Source organism: Pleurodeles waltl, chromosome 3_1, assembly GCF_031143425.1.
Source record: "Pleurodeles waltl isolate 20211129_DDA chromosome 3_1, aPleWal1.hap1.20221129, whole genome shotgun sequence".
NCBI classification, from domain to species: Eukaryota; Metazoa; Chordata; class Amphibia; order Caudata; family Salamandridae; genus Pleurodeles; species Pleurodeles waltl.
The window spans coordinates 1,193,859,418-1,193,875,173 of record NC_090440.1 but is presented as its reverse complement, the minus strand read 5'-3'; positions in this window follow the sequence as shown (position 1 = coordinate 1,193,875,173).

Here is a 15,756-nt window from a genome sequence, read left to right as displayed (position 1 = left end):
TATGTTGGCCTTCCAATGGGTAACCCTTTTTGACACTGTAATTGACAATACAAAGTTCACAATCATAGACTGACTCCAGTTTTATTAGTGTTTCAAGGGTGTTTATTTAAGTGCAGAAAAATGAAGGGGGGTTGTGAAATCGGGATGGGTTATGGTGGAAGAATGTCCATGGCAGAGTCCAGTCTATTAGTCTCACAGGTACATTGCACATCTGGCCATTGGAAGTGGAGCTGGGGCAGTTCCAATCTGGACAGGGTAACAAAGTGGGACAGTGGGGGGACAATCAGGGTAGTCTTATTTCCTGGCGGGGGTCTTGCCATCTTGCTCTGTCCTGTTCCTGGATCTCAAGGACCGCTTTCGTGGTGGTTGTCCGTCTGCAGGGGGTGGGGTGCTGGTGTGGTGGTCCTGTGGCTGGGCGTCCTGTCCACTAGCACCGGCGGAGGTGGTGGGCATTTCATTGTAGTGGCTAGTGTCAAGGGCCCCTTGGAGTGCCACGGTGTCCCTCAAAGTCTTTTGAATGTCCGTCAGCACCCCTACAATGGTGCCCAGGGCGGAGGCGATGGTCCTGAGCTCCTCCCTGAACCCCAAATACTGCTCCTCCTGCAGACGCAGGGTCTCCTGCAACTTGTCCAGGACCGTTGCCATCGTCTCCTGGGAGTGGTGGTATGCTCCCAATATGGAGGAGAGGGCCTCGTTGAGAGTAGGTTCCCTTGGCCTGTCCTCCCTCTGTCGCACAGCAGCCCTCCCAGTTCCCCTGTGTTCCAGTGCTTCCGTCCCCTGGACCGTGTGCCCACTACCACTGCCCCCAGGTCCCTGTTGTTGTTGGGGTGGTGGGTTAGCCTGGGTGCCCTGTAGTGGTGGACACACCGCTGATTGACCTGTCCTGGGTAGGGAGGTATGGGCCCGCTGGGTGGGTGCTGTGCTGGTGTTACCAGAGGGTGGGAGTTCGGTGTTGGGCTGTGGCTGGGCAAGGGGAACCGACTGTTCTGAGGCCCACGATGGTCCGGGCTGGTCATCAAGATCCAGTAGGGCAGAGCTGCTGTCGTCACCGTGGGCCTCTTCTGGGGGTGGAGTGGTGTTGTCTGGACCCTCTGGTGTGGTGACGTTCCTTCGGGTTCCTGCGGGGGGATAAGTACATGATTATTGCATGTGTGTGTTTCATGGTGTGCAATGGTTGGGTGTGCATGTACCCCAGTGCAGGCATTCCTGTGTGGGGGCTTGTGTGCTGATGGTTGGGGGGTGTTCTGGGTATGTGCAGTGGGCATGCTTTAGTGATGGGTATCCATGCTTAGTTGTGTCATGCAGGTCTTGGGGTTGGGATGGGTGGTTGGTGTTATGGGTACATTAGTGAGGAATTAGGGTGATAGGGGAGGGTGTGAGGGTGGGGGTGTGTGATTGCATGCAGGTAAGGTGGGGGATATGATAGTTAAGATTTGACTTACCAGTGTCCGTTCCTCCAACGACTCCTCTGAGGCCCTCAGGATGCAAGATGGACAAGACTTGCTCCTCCCATGTTGTTAGTTGTGGGGGAGGAGGTGGGGGTCCGCCGCCAGTTCGCTGTACCGCGATGTGGTGCCTGGAGACCGTGGAACGCACCTTCCCCTGTAGGTCGTTCCACCTCTTCCTGATGTCCTCCCTATTTCTTGGGTGCTGTCCCACGGCGTTGACCCTGTCCACTATTCTTTGCCATAGCTCCATCTTCCTGGCTATGGATGTGTGCTGTACCTGTGAGCCAAATAGCTGTGGCTCTACCCGTAGGATTTCCTCCACCATGACCCTGAGCTCCTCCTCAGAGAAGCGGGGGTGTCTTTGGCGTGACATGGTGTGGTGTAGGTGATGTGTGGGGTGGTGTATGTGGTGATGAGTGTGGTGAGTGTAGTGGTATGTGTTGTTTTGTGCGTGGATGTTGTGTGGGTGATGGTGTAGTGTGCCTCTGTGTGATGGGGTTCTCTATTCTGTGCTGTCTCTCTATGGCGTTCTCTCTAATTGTGAGTCGTAGGGGTTTGTGAGTGATGTGGGTGTGTGTTTTATATTGTGTTGGATGTGTGGGAGTGTTGTTTGTATGTGTATCAGGTGTGTGTATTTGGAATTGTCCAATGTGGCGGTGTTTTGGAGCTGTGTGTGTATTTTGAGCGCGGCGGTGTGTACCGCCAATGGAATACCGCATGGAGAAGTGTGGCACAATGGTTAGAGTGGCAGACCCTGAAGCAGAGATCTGGCTCAAGACCAGGGTTCAAGTCTCACTTCGGCAGGTCTTGGGCTCAATTCCCTTGGACCAGATAATTCTCGCCTCAGTGCCTCATCTAAGTAATGAGTCCCACTCTGCAACTCTGGGCAATAGCTTGCTTAATCTCCACAGCGGCCCCAACAGCGCTTGGATGCCTGGCTTCACCCTGGGGGTGCCCAGGAGTGGGCACCTCACAGGGAAAAGCCAGGAGGAGTTCCATAGCGGTATGAGTACAGCGCCTTGAGACCCTAACGGGTGAGTAGTGCGCTATACAAGTGTAAAGTTTACAGTTTAATACCGCGGTTGAAAGACCACCGCGTGGATTCGTGGGTCGTACTGGCATGGGCGTTTCTGTTGGCATGGAGGTGGAGGATTTGTTTCCGCCAGTTTATCGCTGACCTTTGGTGTGGCGGTGTTGTGTGGGTGTCTGAATTTCGGCGGATTCCGTGATGTGTGTCATAATAGCTGTGGCGGAATTCCGCCGCCGCGGCGGTGTGTTGGCGGTCTTCTCCACGGCGGTAAGCTACTTTTACCGCCAATGTTGTAATGGCCCCCTAAATGTGTATTGAAATACAACCTTTACTATTTGTTCTACTAGAATTCCTTGAAACATTAAACATTCTGTAAAGGTTGTTAAGTCCTATTATGAATATATTAATATCAGAGGCACAATGTGCTTTAAATTGAGCTGTCATATATTGGCCAAAAAATGACCCTGTGCATTATAGCACTGCCATGACGAGATGGCCCACAAGCAATTTGTAGTCTGACTCAGGATTTGGCTCCGCCTCTAGCATTTGAGGTGTTAGCCCACACCCTCCCACCCCCGAAATGTAGGACGAGCTGTACCCCTGCTAGCAGTAAAATCAGATGAGACTCTTCATTGTTTTCTTATTCTTTTGCTTTACACTCCTCCCACTCCTCCCCAGTTTCTCTCTTCCCAGATCAGACTTTATTTGTTAAAAAAAAACATGACTGCCAAGTGGACGTTTACCTGTTGTTTCTTGTACCTCTTTTGTCTCTGCAGTACTATATGTAACAATAAAATAAGTGATATTGACTGATTTGAGATTTCAATTGTGCAAACTGAAATATTCATTAGATTGCAGAAAATACGAATCTAGCCACCAATAACGCTGAAAGCAGCTCTGCCCATAATCACTCTTTCTGATACGTGCGTCATTAACCTGTAGAGTTTCAAGTAGGTGGAAGGGTTGCCATTGTAACTGCTCTGCATATGTCTGATATCTGACCTCTAAATTCTTCACACATTGTCACCATCCCATATCAAGTGGTTCTGAGTCACATGTGGTTACACATTGAACCCACCGGTTTGAATGAGCAACTGGCTCAAGTTAGCCCCTACATCTATAGCCAAAAGACATAAAGGATTGGTCTGACTTTCTTAAGATAGAGGTTTTGTCACTTTAGATATTTTAAACAAGTCCAGAGTTTTTTGGGGGAAACAGACAAAATATTGTCCCACTGGCCATTAAAGCAAAACTCCTTTAGTATAAAAAGGTTTGCTTGAGACGGAAGAGACATTGCTGGAAATCAGTAGTAGGTTAGCAGCAGTACCGTCACACCTGCCAATCATTTTAGAAATGATAATGTTCTTGCCTATAATACGATTAAGGGACATATCTTCCATTCTGGAGCATTATTGGAATGTTTAGAATGTCTGCCTAAATGAGATGCTGATGCAAACAATGCAAATGAGGAATCAGTCCAGAGAAAATACACACAGAAGATTATAAAGTCACAAATAGGAGTACAAGGAGAAACAAACACATGCTAGTACATGATGAGTAGGGGTGAAGCCATTAGGTCTCACCTACGCAAGAGCTTTGGATGTTGCCAATATGTTTTAGCCATGTTATACACCAGCGTGTGTGCTGTTCAGCATGGCTAAAAGTTAGTGGCGTAATGGAGAATGGAGTGGAGCTTTGTAAAGTGGAGTGTCGTGGGGTAGAGTGGAGTAATATGGAGTAGCATAGAGAGTTGTGGATTGGTGTAGAGTAGAGCTCATTGGTATGGAATGAAGTGGAGTGTCATGGAGTGGTGTTGAGTGTTGTGGAGTGGTGTTGAGTGTTATATAATGAAGTAGAGTCTTGTAGAGTTAAGTGACGTGGACTGGCATAGAGTGAGGTATTGTGAAGTAGAGGGTCATGAAACGTTATAGAGTGAGTTGTCATAGAGTGGAATAGATAGCCATAGAGTAGACTGTGGTAGAGTGTAGTGGAGTAGCTTTGAACAGCATGGACTGGTGTAGAAGGTGTTGCATAGAGTGGAGGAGAGTGTTGTAGAGTGGCATAAAGTCGAGTAGATTGTCATAGGGTGAAGTGGCATAGAGTGGAGTAGTGTAGTAGAATGGAAAGGCATGGAGTATAGTGTTGTAGAGTAGAGTGACATAGAGTGCAGTAGTGTCATGGAGTGGAGTGATACAGAGTAGAGCAGTGGAGTGGAGTATAGTGTTGTGGTGTGAAGTAGAGTGTTAAAGTGCCATGGAGTGGAGTGACGTAGAGTGGAGTAGTGCGTCATAAAATAGAGTGGAGTAGTGATGTGGAGTAGTATGTCATAGAATAGAGTGGAGTAAAGTGGTATGGAGTGGTGTAGTGTTGTAGAGTGGAGTAGTGTCACATAGTGTCACAGTATGACTAAAGTGTTGTAGAGTGGAGTGGCACAGAATGGAGTAGCATGTCAGAGTGGAGTAGAGTTTAATGGAGTACAGCATCATAGAGTGTAACATCATGTAGTGTACTGCCATAGAGTGGAGTAGAGTGGCCTAGAGTGAAGTGGTGTAAAGTACAGTGGTGCAGAGAAGATTGGCATATAGTGCAATGGGGTAGAGTGCTTTGTTTTTGAGTAAAGTGGTGTAGAGTCCATTGGCGTAGAGTGCAGTGATGTAGAGCAGAGTGCAGCAATGTAGAGTGGAGTGGCCGAGCGTAGATTGCAGTGGTGTAGAGCACTATGGCATAATTTGAAGAGGCACAGGGTAGAGTGTAGTGGCATAGAGTAGATTGTTTCAGGGTACAGTTAATTGGCAGAGGGTGGAGTGTTGCAGAGTAGAGGGGCATAGAATGCATTGTCATAGAGGGAAGTTGAGTGGCATAGAGTTGAGCGGTGTAGAGTAGATTGCAGTGGCAGAGAGTGCAATGTTGCAGTGTAGAGTGGCTTTGAGTTTAGTGGAGGACAGTGCAGTCTTGCAGAGTAGAGTGTCATAGATTGCCCTCGTGTTAGAGTGGTGTTGCATGCACTGATATAGAGAGCAGTGGCACAGTGTACAGTAGTTCAGACTAGAATAGAATGCAGTGACATAGCACAATGGTGTAGAGTGGCATAGCATGCAGTAGTGTAGAGTGCTTTGTTTTTGAGTAAAGTGGTGTAGAGTGCACTGGCGTAGAGTGTAGGGTTTAGGGCCAGATGTAGCAAAGGGTTTTACCCATTCTGTGTCTAGGGGAAAATATGTTCGTCCATATGGCCCTTAGAGTCAAATGACAGAGTAGATTGTTTCAGAGTAAAGTGAACTGGCATAGAGTGGAGTGGTGCAGGGTAGAATGCAGTGGCATAGAGCAGTGTCATACAGTGCACTGGCATAGAGTGGAGTAGTACAGAGTAGAGTGCATTGGCATAGAGTACATTCTTATATCATGCAGTGTTGTAGGGTAGAGTGGCATAGAGTGGAGTGGTGTAGATTTGAGTGATGCATAGTAGAGGGGGTAGAGTGCGTTGGTATACAATATAGTGGTGCAGAGTAGATTAGAGTTGGGTAGAGTGTACTTGCATAGAGTGCATTGGCATAGAGTGCACTGGCATAAAGAGCAGCAGAGTGGCATAGAAGAGACTGGTGCGGGGTAGAGTAAAGTGACATAGAGTGCAGTGGCACAGAGAAGAGAGGTGTAGAGTTCAGTGGCAGAGACTTTATTGGTTTTAAATAAAGTGGTGTAGAGTGCATTGGCGTAGAGAACAGTGACATTGTGAGAAGGTGCCTCTTTTTGCATAGTTAACCTCCCACTTTTTGCCTTGAAAATGATGTGGTTTCAAACTGTAGAGAACAGTGACATTGTGAGAAGGCGCCTCTTTTTGCATAGTTAACCTCCCACTTTTTGCCTTGAAAATGATGTGGTTGCAAAGTAGAGTGCCTTAGAGTGAGTGGTTGCAGAGTGCAGTGTCATAGAGTGGAGTGATGCAGAGTAAAATGGAATAGAGAGCAGAGGCATAGAGTACACTGGTGCAGAGTAGGTTAGAGTGGCATACAGTGTAGTGGCATAGAGTAGAGTGTTGTAGAGTATAGTGGCTTACACTGCATTGCTGCAGTGTGGATTGGCATAGAGTGCAGTGGCAGAGAGTTTATTGGTTTTAAATAAAGTGGTGTAGAGTGCATTGGCGTAGAGAACAGTGACATTGTGAGAAGGCGCCTCTTTTTGCATAGTTAACCTCCCACTTTTTGCCTTGAAAATGATTGGTTTCAAACTGTAAGTGCCCTGGCCCTTGCCAAATAGGTTCCTAGGGCTATATCTCGTTCCCCATAACTGGACCATGTATTGGCAACTTCAGCCCCCCTTGTAAGTCCCTAGTAAATGGTACCCCTGGTACTTAGGGCACGGGTACTGAAGAGGGCCCCACCAATTGTGCCACTCTGAGAAGCACCACAGCAGCCTCATGCCGACTACCATTGCAAGTGCATGACAAGGTGTATTTTAAAATTGCAAACTCATCATGTCACTCACTAAGTGTGCCCTGTCCACTAACACTGCATGCACTATAGGTAAGCCACCCCTCTGGCAGGCCTTAAGCCCTAAGGCAGGGTGCACGATAATGCATGTGAGGTCATATGTTTGCATGAGCAAATATACACCTAAACCTTAAGACATAGTAAGTGTACAAGGATGCCATAGCAAATACATGGGCTGGACATTAGTCAATATGAGTTCCCCAGCTCCATGATGGACTGTCTGAATATTGGGAGGTTTGGTATCAAACAACTCAGAATAATAAACCTACACTGATTCCTGTATTGGATTTATTATAACATCTACCCAGAGGGCAGTTTTATGACACAATCATACATGCAAAAGCAACGCATGCCTGAACAACGCGGTCAGAACCACGACCACGTCTTTACCACGCATGGCTTTTTCAGGCATGCCTTTACAACAAATTTTGTTGTAAAAGCATAGGTAGTAAAGTAATATACATGGTATACTCCCCCTGCCCTGCACCCTAACAAGCCTCTGTACCTAAAACTACCCCACTACCCTGCCTAAACCTAAAAACTACCCCACCCCTGACCTCCCATGCTTTAAAAATTACTCCAAGGCCTGAATCCACAAAACTACCACAGCCCCCCTGGCCCCCTACTCTTAAATCTAACTCCTCCCCCAAGCCCTGAGCCCTAAAACGCACCAGCCATTCACGTGCCCCTGCCCTTAAAACTACCCCACCCCCCTGGTACAAATCCACGAAACTACCCCTACCCTCGTCAGCCCCGAGCCCTAAACTCCAAAAACTATCCTGACCCCACCGCCATGAGCCCTAAAACACCCCATGCACCCCTCAATACCTCCCCAAACTACCCCAAACCCCCACCCCACCCTGAGACCTAAATTCTAACAACTACTTCATCTTCCTACCCTGAGCCCTAAAACCCCCATGCAGACCTAAAAACCTGCCCTCCCAAAACTCCCCAAACTGTCCAGAACCCCCTCCCAAGCCTTGAGACCTAAATCCACCAAACTACGCCGACCCTCCTGGCCCACCTACCCTTAAATCAACCCCAACTCCCCCCTGGCTCTGAGATCTAAACCTCACCCATGCACCCCTAAAATCATAAAAAAATCCCCCGCCCCTAAAAACAACCCTAGTCCCACTTACATCAAGTGATCCTTTTTTTCTGCTCTTTCATGCTTGCCTGCCCATCCTCCTTAACCCGAGCCCTAAACCCCCCGTGCACCCCTAAAAAGGTCCCCCTGGCCCTTTAATCTACCCTAACCCCCCGCCCTGAGCCCTAACTCTCCCACTCACCCCTAAAATCAAACAAAATCTCCCACCCCTAAAAAATCCCATCCCCACTTACCTCGACAAAAATGCCTTCCTGCTCCTTCCTGCTTGCCCGCACATCCGAACAGCAGGAACACTGTCTGAACCACGCATATGTGGCCTGCATCAACCATGCAAAAGTGTAGTTGAGACATATGCGTGGTTCAGCTAAGAGCTGTTCAGCTTGTAGCCTTCTGGTACCCAGCTGTGCCCGCGTAATTTAGGCCGTTTCCCTTAGGGGGCACATTAGAAGTGCCCCCCGCAAAACCTACAGGCCCTGGCATGGTTGCTGACTGGTTTTTACCAGCCCGCCACTACCAGACACAGACCTGGAATCCTGGGGTGAGAGTCTCTGCTCTCAGGAGCCAGAACACTAAGCCTGGGTGGAGATGTTACATCTTCTCCCCAAGGCAGGCACCCAGGCCCAGGTGTCAGCTTCAAAGGCTCTACCACCTTTGAAATCTGACCTCTGACTCTGCTGCTAGCAGCAGATGGCTGCCCCATGGTTGTTCCCCCAATTTGAGTGGGAGAACCGGAAGGAACATATAGCCAGAGTAAAAGGAGTGACTACCCCAAGCCTGCACCACCCCAGGTGTGGAAGGCGAAGTGGTACTCCATTTCATTTTCCTCTATCTTGGATGTTGGGAAAATAGCCTATTAGGGTTAGGGATGTGACCTCTTCCCATAGGAAGTAGTACACAGTGGGTGTAAACACCCTAAGGTAAGTGGCCCATTTGCCACTGCCGGGTACTCACCTTAACACCCACTAAATTCAGTATTTACTGGGCATCCCTAGACCTGAAGATCAGATTTAATGGATACAAGAGGACCAGCAACAAAAAAGACCCAAGGCTTTAGAACAGAATTCCCGCTGCTAGAAGAAAAAGGTGCCAAACCCTGCCTGCTGCACCCAGGATTCAACAATCCTAGCTGAGGGGTCGACTGGACATCGTACGGCTGTTAAGAAACCCCAGAGGCCCTCCAATCTACTAAAAAGCGCTCAGAACAGCCCTCCAGAGTAAAGGAATCACTCCCTGCACCCAGCAGGCAAAACTCAGTGAAGTCCAGTTCACTGACCGGCCGCTAACCAATAAACTGGGCACAGCAGCCAGAGCAAAGTTCACCTGACGGACCCAGAGAACAAACTCTGCCAGTGTGCCAAGTTTGGTGGTACTGCGACCTCCAGTGGCTGAGACATGCCATGGTCCATGGTACTGGATCCCAAAGTTGTATACCCAGAAGAAAAGTCCACTCCAGACTCTCTCAGGACCAGAAGCAAGCCCCAGTTGAGGAACTTCAGGACACCCAAGAACCCACCCATTACCCCACCCCCAGAGTGGCCCATCTGACCTGAAATCGATCCTCAAAGTGAATGCACCTGGCTCCAAGGACCCTAGGAAACATAACCCTTGCTTACATATCTTCACTGCGCACTGCCTCCTTGGCCCCTGCATCGCAAAACCAGCTGTGCTCCAGGGGTCCCTAATCCCTTGTGTCCTCTACACTCTAAGGGGACCCACCAGGCTTACCTTTAAGTCCTCCTGTTCAGTGTGTTTCCAAGTGGTCCCCTTCTCCATAATGCATCAGCTCCAAGACTTTTCGCTGCTGCTCCCGCTTGAACCGGGAACCTCACAAACTTCTACGACTGGCCCCGAGGACATCTCAACGATCTTGATGACTTCGACTTAAATACAGAAAGTAACACTTGTGAGAGCATTGCCTGATTTTATACGCATTTTTAAAGTGTTCTTCAATTGATTCCTATGGTGCGTAGTTAGGCACAACATTTGTAAATTGGTTTCAAGTTGTTCTTTCAAATGTGTGTCACATTTAGTGATGCTGTGAGTATGACAAATGCTTAGCACATCTCCAAAATTAGCTTAACTGCTCGACCAAGCTACCACTAAAAAGAGAGCATTAGGTGGTACTGCTTAATAGCTCTGGATACCAATGGGGTTGTTTGGACTCTCTCACATTGCACATCATTTTTGTACGCTATATAGAGAGTCAGCCTCCTACAGATATAGAGTGCAGTGGTGTGGAATTGAATGGTGCAGAGTGCAGTGACATAGAGTATAGTGGTGTAGAGTGGAATAGAGTGGTGCAGGGTAGATTTCAGTGGCACAGAGTGCAGTGGTGTAGAGTAGATTGTTTCAGAGTAGAGGGAAGGGGCATACAATGAAAAGAGTAGTGTGTAGTAGATTTAAGTGGTTTAGAGTGGATTGACATAGACTGAAGTGGTGTAGAGTGGAGTAATGCAAATTAGAGTGGTATAGAGTGTAGTTGCATACAGTACATTAAATTAGAGGGGCGTGAAGTGGCACAGATTGCAGTGGTGCAGAGCAGAGTGACATAGAGTTCAGTAGTAGAGAGCCCATTGCTGCAGTGTAAAGTGGTAGAGTGAATTGGTGCAGAGTAGAGTGTAGTAGTGCAGGGTAGAGTGCAGTGGCCCAGAGTGCAGTGGCATAGAGTGTAGTGGTATAGAGTGCATTGGTGTACAGTGATGTAGAACAGAGTGGTGCAGTGGCATCGAGCGCAGTGGCAAAGAGAAGAGTGGCATATAGTTCAGTGGCAGAGAGTGCAGTGTTGCAGATTGTTGAAGAGCGTAGTGATGTATTGTTAAGTGGCGTAGAGTGCAATGGAGTAGAGTGCAGTGGCATAGAGTGGTGCAAAGAGCATTGGTTTAGAGTACAGTGGTGCAGTGTAGAACAGAGTGGTACAGTGTAGTTAAGTAAAGTATAATTGTGTAGAGTGCAGTGTGGCTTAGAGTGTTGCAAAGTATAGTATAGTGGGTAGAGTGCAGTGGTGCAGAATAGATCAGTGTAGAGTGCAGTAGCTTAGAGTGCATTGGTTTTGAATAAAGTTGTGTAGAGTGCATTGGCATAAAATGAAATGAAAATGCCCCAGATTAGTTTGTCTTTGTTGATGCACCTCCATGAGAGCAATTTTGCTCATATTAGGTTAGGAGCGCAAGATTAGTTGATTGACAAGATACTTGTTCATAGAGGCCTACGTCAGGGGTGCATCTTGGCTCCTACGTTTTTTTTAGTTTTTTTTTAAACCAAATTTTATTGATTTTATACATAATTCAAAACAGTTTACATTGTATTTTCTTCTTCTCCATCTTTTTGTATATCACATTAGTTTCATTTATTCGTTCACTTAAACTGGTATAGATTAAATTTTAATAAACATTATTTATTTGGTATTATCGAAATCCAACTCCCTTCCTCCCTCCCTCTTCCCACCCTAACCCCCCGGTCCGAATGCTTATTCAATGCTGGTACTTCTGCAATAGGAAATTTTGAGACTTTCAATTACTTTAATTGTGTCTCTGGGGGTAGTTTGCATGCATAGGGGTCTGCTGAATTTGTCTGTATGATAGCTATGTTTTGTTTTTGATGGCTGACTGCTCTGGTGTATTTGTATAGGCAACTTGGGTGTTATTGTGGAGTGTTGGGGGGATGTTGCATGGTTAGTTCGGTTTTTAGTGAATCCATTATCAGTTCCCAGTTAGCTGATACTTCAGGAGGTCTGATCCCGGTTCTGGCTTCTTTTTGTAGCAGAGTGCCTTCAGCAGCAGCACACCTGAGTAGTTCATTTTTCCAGCTTGTCAGTTTAGGGCCCCCCGGGTTTTTCCAGTTGCTGGCTATTTCTCTTTTCGCCAGGGTTAGAGCTAGGTCTAGGAATTTGTCTGAGGCTTTATGTTTAGTAGAATGTGTAAATATGTGCAAGAGGCAGGTGTCAATTGAGCATGACACAGTTCTACCTAGTATCTGGGATAATTTTTGGCAAATCTCAGACCAATAAGATGTCAGTATCTGGCATTCCGAAAACATGTGGTTGAATTCTGCATCTATTGTCTTACATCTTGGACAGCACTCTGTAGTTTTGTTGAAGTAGTTGTTAATATGGGCAGGTGTAAGGTAGGCTTGTTGCAAGACATAGAAATTAATCAGTTTAAATCTGGCATTCCGCGATGCTTTAGGAAAGTTCTGTAGTGCACGTTCCCATTCTGTTTCAGAGATATCTCTGTTAACGATTTTTTCCCATTGTTGTTTCAGGTATGGAAGGGGGGCTGTATTATCTGCTCTAATCAGTGTATATAAATTAGAAATAACCCTAGTCTTGGGAGTTGGGGATGCCAGATATGTGCACATATCCTGCGCTGATGGTTCAGAATTTTTTGTTCGCCAGTGGTTGCCTATGCTAGCCCTTATAGTCCCGTAAGTTAAAAAGTGTTTCGCCGGTATGTCATATTGTGCTCTAAGGGTCTCAAACGATTTCAACTTATTGTTCCCGAATAATGTGCCTAACGTATTAACCCCGGCCTCCAGCCAGTCTCTAAGTTCAAGTTCAGCCCTTTTCTGAGTTATTCCTTGCAGTGCGCTGAGAGAAAGTTCTGCTGAGTAGGGATTTTTTGTTTTAGTTTTATGCAAGTATGATTTCCAGCATTTAGCTCTTATTTTCACTTCTGAGCTGTCTTGCTTTTCTTCTTTTGTGGGGTTCAGCAGTATTTAAAACAGTCTCGTTTTCTGTGGCACGGAGGACTCTGCATTAGGTTGTAGCACCAGACTGTTAGAAATCCAAAGTGCCAGCCACTGTAGTTGAGCCGCAATGTAATATGACTCAAAGTCAGGAGTTGCTAGACCCCCATTTGACAGCTGTCTCTGGAGCTTTATTAAAGCCACCCTTTTCCTGCCTCTACCCCATATAAATGAGCTTGCTATTGAGTTCATATCCCTGAAGAAGGACTTAGGAATCCATATCGGAAGGGCCGCAAAATGGTATAACAGTCTAGGTAGTACTATCATCTTAAGAATCGCGATGCGACCCATCACCGAAAGAGGGAGTGTTTGCCAGAATGTAATGCAGTATTTTATGGAGCGGAATACTCCGCCCAGATTTCCCTCAAAAATGTCTCTAGTTTCATGGTATATTTTTACTCCTAGATATGGAAGCCATTCAGGTATCCATCTAACCGTTCCCAAGGTCAGTGGGGGTTGATGATGTTTCACTAGGGGGAACAGACCTGTTTTATCCCAATTTACTTTTAGGCCTGAATGTTTTTCGAAGTTGGACAGCATTAGTTGAGCTACTGGGAGATCCCTCTGCATGTCACCCTGAAATATCAGGAGGTCGTCTGCATATAAGGCTATGAAATTTCTCACATTTCCGATCAGTATTCCAGGTCCTCCCTGTCCCGCCCTGGCCGCCGCAGCCAGAGGTTCCATGGCTAGAGCAAACAATAGAGGGGAGAGGGGGCATCCCTGTCTCGTCCCGCGTTCCACTGCGTACCTGAATGATATAATACGTCCCGTACGGACTCTAGCTGCCGGGTTAGTGTAAAGCAGTTTCACCCATGCGATATAATCAGGGCCAATTCCCATTTGGGCCATAACTTTATAAAGGAAGTCCCACTCTAGGCTGTCAAAGGCTTTTTCAATGTCTACTGCCAATATGCCCAGAGATTCAGTCGAGGAGGTTATTCCGTTCATGACTGAGAAGAGCCTGCAGATATTTCCTGCTGTGTTATGGCCTGGAATAAAGCCTGCTTGGTCTGGGTGGATGAAAGAAGGCATCAGAGGAAGGAGTCTGGTTGCTAAGGCTTTGCTGAGTATCTTGTAATGGAGGTTCAACATGGAGAGGGGCCTGTATGCCCCCATCCCAGTTGGATCCTTGCCGGGCTTGAGCAGCGGGACTATAATGGCTTCCCTAGTAGTTTCAGGTAATAGGCCCTGATCCTTGGCGCATTTAAACATTTTTACCAAGCTAGGTGCGAATATCTCAGCAAAAGTTTTGTAAAATTCGGCAGGCAGGCCGACAGTTCCAGGTGTTTTTCCCCTTGCCAAGTCTTTCACAGCCCCTTTGATCTCATCTGGTGTGATGTTTCCTTCTAGTGTATCGGTGGCTATTGGTTCCCAGGGTTTTAAGTTTAATGTTAATAGGTATTGCTCAGTTAGGTCTCTACTTAGGTTAGATCTTATTTGGTATAGTGATTCATAAAAGGCCAGAAACTGGGCATTAATCTGTTTCGGGTCGTGTATTTGGGTCCCATCTCCTGTGGTTAGGCTCATTATAGGGGGGATTTTTCTGACTGCAATATTACCCAGGCGAGCAGTTTACTCGCTTTATCTCTTTCGCCATGCACTCTTGCGAGATACTGCTTATGGTCTAAGCATCTGAGATGTTCGACACAGTGTGTTACTTTTGATCTGTCTTCCTGTAGGTGGGATTGTAAATGAGGGTTTCCAGGTCTATTTTTCTCTGTTTTTCTTAATACATCTTCGGCTTTCTCAGTCTCTCCTAGTAAGGTCCTACGTATCCCTACTGTTTCAGCAATGCATCTCCCTCTTATTACTACTTTAAAGGCATCCCATTCTATCAGTCCGCTAGTCGTGGAGTTGCTATTTTCTTCGAAATAATGTTCTATGGCTTGTCGGATATCATCTCGAAAAGGGGGGTCTTCTAGTAATTCGGGTTTAAGTCTCCATGTGGGTATGCATGGGGTGAAGGACCCCGATCCTAATGACAGCAACTGGGGGTTATGGTCGGATATTGTGCGAGACAAGTATTCTGTGTTTAATACAAGTAAGTGTATGTCTGGCGAGCACAAGAAGGAGTCTAATCTAACATGGAGCTCGTGGAGGGCAGAGAAAAAGGAGTAGTCCTTGGCGCTAGGATGTAGTTTACGCCAGCTGTCGATGAGGCCCCAATTTGCCTGCCATGTGGTGAACTGTTGAGCTATCTTCACTAATGGAGAGTGTGGTAGGGGAGGATGTAATCTATCTGCACTTACGTCACTTACACAGTTAAAATCACCACCCACTATTACCGGTGCTTGCAGGAATGTTGCTAGTGCACTGGATAGTCGAGTGAAGAAGTCACCCTGTCCAGTGTTAGGGGCGTATACATTGATTAGTGTTATGTCCTTCCCCTCTAGTCTGCCCTTGATCGCTACGAATCTCCCTTCTGGGTCCACCTGGCTACCTGTCAACTGAAATGGGACCCCTGCTCGAATCCAAATCAGAGTGCCCCTCGAGTATGCTGAATAAGTAGTATAAAATGCCTGACCTCTCCATCTTTTTTGTAAGGCTTTGCCCTCCTTCGATGTTAAGTGAGTTTCCTGTAACATAGCTATTTGGATACCCCTTCTCTGCAAATAAGAAGATATCTTATATCTCTTGACTAAAGAGTTCATACCCCTGATGTTCCAGGTAAGGACCTTATACGATTTTGGTGTAGCCATAGTAGTGTTTTGTGGTTCTACTGAGGGGTGATTCCTGGCAACCTAGTAGTGTGATAGGTTCCCTGGTAATTTCTTGTTCCCTGCTCCATTTTGCACTTTCTGTGGTAATTCTCGGACCGATTTTAAACCCTAGTAAATTCCCCAACATAAAAGCTACCCAACTCCCCATCCCTGGGACAAAAGTCGAACCTCTCTCGCCCAAACTTGTGTGAAATAAAGAAAAAGTCAACTGTCCAACCAC